General features: G+C 33.7%; 1 pseudogene; it reads right to left on the bottom strand.

The window, feature by feature from the left end:
• Nucleotides 1-5,287: 5,287 nt before the first annotated feature.
• On the bottom strand, nucleotides 5,288-6,379 carry LOC111784134 (annotated as a pseudogene).
• Between the last annotated feature and the right edge of the window lie 616 nt (nucleotides 6,380-6,995).

Below are 6,995 nucleotides of genomic sequence, written 5' to 3'. Positions count from 1 at the left end.
AGAATAGAATTTCTATTTTAGCTTTGTTGAGAGCTAAACTTTCTTTGCAAATTCTTGTGTTTAGAACTTGCATGTAGAGTCATTCAAGTGGTATTGATCAAACCTCTTGTGGAGTGATTCGAATCACGAGTTTAGAAACGAGCTTTCTTTACTCTTGATCTTGATCATCAAGGTAATCCGTTCCATACTTTCCCTTGGGTTGATTTCCATGTCAAAACCTCTGCCACTTAGCAAGTTTGAAGATTTCAGAAAAAAGCTTGGAGTTTGCAGCATCTAAACCAGGAGGAGTGTTAAAGATTACGTATTTAGATTGCTGTATTTGATTAAATCTTCTGATGGTTAGGAGTCGATTTGTTTTTTATTTGATTTACTCTTGATTTGATTAGATTTTGTTTTGATTTGTTTACCGGTAGATTTTCTGATTTCTAGGTAGATTTTCTAGATATCTCTTTCTATTCCCTGTGTATATATAGAGCATTCTTGCTCTTCAAAATTCAATCTTCTCATCAATCATTCAATAACTCACTCTTTCACTAACACTTTCTATTAGCTCTAGATCCATCTCTTCTCTCTCATTTCTTTCTCATTTCTTTTCTTTTTCGTTTCCATCTCTTCTAGCTCATTTCTTCGGTTCTTTCTTTTCTCATAGCCCTAGATCCATCTCTCCTGGGCTATTTCCTTTCTTTCCATTGACAGTTTCAAACGCACCCATTTCCCTCATTTGGCTGTTGGAAGTCATCGACAACAACCACAACAATGGCGGTAGGGGCGGCGGCGAGGATCATGACCGGAACACGGAGGATTGGGATTGGGCGGCCCTGCTATCACAATCGTACAACCAGAATGAACTGGATGAGATGTAGAAGAGCTGGCTTCTCGTTCGATGGAGGGGAAGAAAAACAGATATGATGACCTAGGTTGCGTAATCATGTCGAAGAAGGCTTTGAAATAGGATTACCGGTGGAAACAAGATGTGCCCATCCTATTTTTTTCCTGACCGACGCATGGTACGGCTCCCCTCATAAAAGATTTTGTATTTTAATCAACTTTTTTTTTTCTTCTGTTGTTGTTTAGTTTAGAAGCTTAGTAATTGAAATGGCCTGAGTGGTTGCTGATAGACTAGGCAGGGACTTTTGCTTTTGATGCATCACTCTTGAATTTGATTCTTTAGTTATGTAAAATAAAGTTAGGGTCATTTAAATACAGGAGAACCATTGTTGCAGAATAGCTTTCACTTCAATGTTAGGAGGGCATATGTGGTTGCGATAAGGAAGGAAGGGGTGAAGGGGAAATCATAACCATTAGCTCATTATGTTATTGGCTATTTGGATGAGAAGCATAGATATAGATATAAGACAAATTAATATAACAAGGATACAACACTATATTTTTAACGTCTAGAACAAATTTTAAATTACCATAATTGAGCGATTAAGCAACTGAGAGTTGCTTCGAGTAATGAAGAAGGGTGGAAGGGAAATGATTGAGAGTGAGAAATTGATAAGATATGAATGATTAAAGTGGATAATCATAATAATATTGGAGACTTAAATTTTAAGTGGGGATGCGATGCAATTTAGTTGGAAAGGAAAGAGTGTTGTGTGGAATATTAAGTAAGATTGTTGGGACTATACAAGTCCGGAGTGAGGAAATTTGGACTTTTGGTAGTGTGACAATGTCTTCTATAGGCTGTATGTCAAGTTGGAGATTGAAAAAATGTGCCCAATTTTTCAATAACAAAGTTGTAAAGTTGCACAACAAGCGGATTTCCATTACCTTCACAAGGATTCAAATATGCTTTTGCACATACCCACATTTTGCTTCCTCTTTCCATTACATTAGTTGATTGTGTGAGAATGAGTACAGGTGAAAAATGTTAATGTATGCCTTCTTCCTCTTTTCATTTCTTTTTGCTCTTGGGACATTTTATCTTTTTAGTCATTTATTATCTCTCACACGTGTGGAGTGATTCTACTTCAAATTCATCATTGTCTTAATTCACTTTGAAAAATATTTATCTAATGACAAAATTTTAATTAAAAGACTCTTATCAATTACAGAGAAGACTTTTAATCCTTTGTTTCCTTCTTGATTTAATCTTTGCAACTTACCATTTGTTAAAGTAGACTGCAGTCACAATGAGTGCTCTCATCATATATTTGTTTTGGTTTTAATGTTAATAATTTGTTCTTATACTGTGCATATAGGGTTAGTTGTTCTGCGAATAGGTTGAGGTCAAGGAATAGACGAAAGTGTTTCTCTATTTTCTCATTCTTACATTTCTTGGATATTGAGTAATTGTAAACAAGTTCCTTGAGAGAATAGGTGAAAAATGAGATCACTTCAAACACTTGTTACAAAAAATTTCTAATATCTCACTACTAGTCTGCACTATATAAGTCTCAACTATTTTTTTCTTGTCTCACCATTACATGCCTTTGTCGCCGCAAAAAAGAATACATTTGTAGCTTTTAAATATAACATTTGAACTAAAAGCTATGAAAAATTGAACATCATGCGCTGTATTTTGTGTTGTACAATTTTTTTAACTCCCCCTACAATTTTCATTTCTCTCCCCTTCTATCTTTTCATTTTTGTCCATTTCATTTCACAACTTCTTTCCCTCCTCCCACATCAAAATTCTTCTTTCATTTTTTCAATCTACTTCTCTATTACTAATTATCCTCTCTCAGAAGGTTAAAGAGATGAAGATGAGCAACGCAACAGTGACTTGAAGGAAGAGGTTTTCGAGATTTCAGGAGCCTCCAAAAATTTAGGTAAGTTTAATTGGTTGCTGTATTTTAGATTCTTGATGTTCAACTATGGATTTACATCACTTCCTCTAATACTCTTCTCTATTTATGATGGTTTTGAATTTTAAAGTGGTTTTTGCGGAAGAAGATGTAGAAGTGCATAGATCCTTTGATTCTAAGTTTGATCTTCATTTGAATGATGTAAATTTTGTTATTATGGTTTGAAGGTGACTGTGGATGAAGTGAGATTTGATAATCTCTTTCTAGTTTGGAAGAATTTTGATTTTTGAATTTGAACTTATATAGCAAGTTCCTCTCTATTTAATGATTATACATACATCTCAATGTCTCCATGTGAAATTTGGAGAACTCTCAAGTTTAGATTTCATTTTTTTTCTTTATAATTATTTTTTTTGGTAGGATTTTAAGGCTAAATTGGGTTAAAACTTTCCTTTTTCTCCTTAGGATTTGAGTGGTTATAAGTAATAGTGAAATCTTATTTCTTATTTTTATTTTACTTATTTTTTTGTTCAATTATCTTATAAAATGTTGTTTTAATATGTCAGCTGAAAAATTTGTAAGAGTACTCCACCAGCAAAGATGATAGAAGACTTACAATGCAAAGTCTTGACATAATAGCGATTCTCATTCATTGAACAACAATGCGTGGAGAATACTTTATCTTGTATCATTTGAATAACGTAAATAGATTATAAAATTTCAATTATGAATTAAAGTGTTATGTATTTCATGTGGGTTTAGTTAAAGATGAGTACTTGGATTAAATTTTATTACAATATAATTAATTCAATGATATTTAAATATTAAAACAAATTTTGACGAAAAAAAAATTATAATTATTATAAATGATTAAATAACTTTATTATAACCTAATATTAAAGTTATAAATGTTATATTATAGCATTAAAAAAATGTAATTATAAGTTAAAAGATAACACAATATTTTAGTTATGTTAAACACATAATAGCATTAATAAAAACGCTATATAATCAACTTCATACTTTATTATAGCATTTATTATAGCTACAAAAAAACGCTATAAAATGTCCCAGACTTTTAATAACATGGGTTGTTACGACGTACGAAAAAAACTATAAAAAGTCTATAATAGCATTTTTCGTAAGCTATTGTATTCATGGTTTCTTGTAGTTAAACTCCTCACTTCAGCACCATGGTTGGACAAGACCAACCTATTACTACCTCAACCTTCACCAGATCTATAGCAATGAGGTCTTTAGACGATGGACAATAGATTAAGAAAGTAGGTGACATTAGAACACGAGTAGGCGCCAATCCTCGAGTTTGTGAAGGAGAAAAATCAAATGAATACACAATGGGATGTGAGGAAATAATTTTTGAGTGAGTTTGTTTATTCATTGAGTTGAAAAATTAGTTTATGGGTTGAAGTTTGAATAGTTAACATTGGCATTTGAATGGATTTTATTAAGGATTCAAAGAAACAATCAACTCCAAATGACGGGATGATAGGGACCATTTAAAATGTTAGTTAACCTTTTTTTTTTTTTTTTTTTTTATTCTTACAAGTCTTAAAAATTAGTTGAAAAGTCAAATGAGAGTTTCTATTTATATAAAAATATAATTAATACTCCCTAGTCCTTTTAATAATTTACATATCTTACCTAGTTTGTCCTATATAACTTATTCCTTAATTTAATACAAGGCATGTCTTTTTTAAGAAAATTGATTAATAGATTATAATTATTTTGTATTATTTTTTATGAACAATTTCTAATATCCCAATTTAATTAAAAATGTTTATAAATTTGGAAAGACTCCAATCAAATAAAATGAAACCAAAATTATTAATTGATTTAATTTCGTTTTTTTTAAGTATAATCCAACCATATTCTTGTTAAGAACAGAAAACTGAAAAGATTAGAGGGAGAAATCTCACGTTCTATTGAAGAATTAAATTGGCTATTATATAGCGTTGCAGAATACATCAAAAACAAATGATACGATAGACTAAATCTGTTATGACTAAATCAAATCTAATTCAAATAACTAAATCAAATCTAATCGAAATAACTCAATCAAATCACAATTCCTCTCTTAAATTGAACACAAATAGTAATCAGTTTATATCTACGATCTCATAACAAACTTGAACACAAGTAGGAATCAGTTTATATCTAAGACCTCATAACAGACTTCCACCAGACTTCCACAGTAATTTCATCAATTCCCATGTGCCATTTCTGTTTATGGCTTCCATTCCTAGATCCATGGCTTTCCTCCATTTCTCCTCTTCGATGCGTCTTTAAATCAATGTGTCTTCAAAGTTTACAAAGTTTAGAGGATAAGTAGTGGTAAACATGGCCGAGTGAGCTTCATCATCTTCTTCACAAAAATCTTTTGCAATCAATACTAGTGGTCTCCTATTCATTGCCTTATTCGAGCTAGGAGAGCTTGCTTTAGCCAAAGAGCTAGAGGAAATATTTTCTTCTGCTGTATTTTCATTTGACGCTTCTATATCATAGAGTCTGTAAGCTTATGACTCATTACTAACTTCCAACAAAACACAACTCAAACTCTTATCATCTAGCTTAGTTCTCTGAGTTGCCTCCTATTTTTGTCTCTGAATCATCTCAAGCTCATGATATCGTTCTTCTTCTTTCCGCTGCAGCTCCAGAGCTAATCGTCGCTGAGCTTCTTCTATCCTTCTCCTATTCTCTTCTAGCATTTTATCTAGCTCTTCTCTCTCTTTCCGTGCGTGTTCGTCTTTTTGTCTTGCAGCAATAAGAGCAGCTTCTCTCTTTCTCAAGCTGCACATCAACATCATGAAACAACTTATTGCGACCTTCCTCTGTTCGTCTCCGTATTTCTAATTTAGTCTCTTTAGAGTTTAGCCTTTCTTCAAAATTTTTCTGAATTAATTCTTTCATCCTTCTAGCTGCATCTTTCTCTAACTTCTTCAACTCTGCTTCACGCCTTTTCTTCTCTTCTTTCTCTTTCTTAAGATTCTCTATGGAATGTTTCTGATCAATGGATGCACGACTAGGACTAGAACTAGACGATTTGGGGAAAGAAGATAATGAGGAAGACCTACTTCTCCTGGAACAAGTAGTGGAATGATAGGGGAAGGACTTGGGTCCCTTCTGCTTCTCCGACCATGGCGATAGGACTTGGAGCGAGGAGTGTACGACGGAGACCTTGAAACACTACTCCCCATAAGTTTCAATTGAGTTTGAACGGTTGCTACAGGTTGAGATATAGCATGCAATACGAACATTCGATACAAAGACATCTTTGTCTCCATGATTAAGCGTCTCTCAAGATGAAACGCCTTGCACGTTCCATTTTGAAACAAAATGCTAAGCCCCTTTGCTTGCAATTTCCCAATACTCAGCAGATTGTTCTTTAGCTCTGGCACATAGAACACTCCTGTGATTATCAATATGATTCCATTCACTTGCAGCCGTACATTACCCTTTCCCATTACATCCATGCTTGAGTTGTTGCCCAGCTTCACTAAATCTCTGAAACTTTCATCAAAATCTGAAAAATATTCCTTCTTCCCACACATATGATTGATACATCCCGAGTCAAGGAACCACATATCTTCTCTATTGGCCTTATTCATATTTACGTACGTCATCAGCAACATCTCTTATTGAGTCTCTACATAGCTTTCCTCCTCTTTGCTTTGACATTCCCATTGAAAATGTCCCAGCTTGTGACAATTATAGCACTCCAATGTGGCCTTGTTGAAGATTTGTCTGCCTCATCCCCTTCCTCTACCTCTAAAGCTTCCACGACCTTGACCCCTTCCTCCAGATTGTTCACCATGAGTGATCTTCAAAGCATGTTCTTCTTCAACACGAGAACTCATGCATTGTTCATGCACAAGTAGACTGCTTTGCAACTCATCAATGGTTAAAATGGTTGTATCCTTGGACTCCTCAATGGAATACACAATATAATCAAACTTGGGAGTTATATAGATCTCAGAATCTTTTCAACTACTTCAACATCTCATTTGTTCTCACCATTTATTTTCATCTTGTTGGCTATGCTAAGGGTCCGAGCAAAATACTCATTTACAGATTCTCCTACCTTCATCTGAAGCATTTCAAACTCCTTTCGAATAGCTTGCAAATGTGCACACTTTACCCGTGTCGAACCTTCATATTTTTGCTTCATAGAATCCCATATGTTTTTTTGTTGTATCTTGCTGAGGATTGTCTCCAAAATCGAAC

The sequence above is a fragment of the Cucurbita pepo genome, unplaced genomic scaffold (assembly GCF_002806865.2).
Source record: "Cucurbita pepo subsp. pepo cultivar mu-cu-16 unplaced genomic scaffold, ASM280686v2 Cp4.1_scaffold000155, whole genome shotgun sequence".
NCBI classification, from domain to species: Eukaryota; Viridiplantae; Streptophyta; class Magnoliopsida; order Cucurbitales; family Cucurbitaceae; genus Cucurbita; species Cucurbita pepo.
The sequence above is the reverse complement of the archived record's forward strand: the minus strand, read 5'-3'. Positions and strand labels throughout refer to the sequence as shown.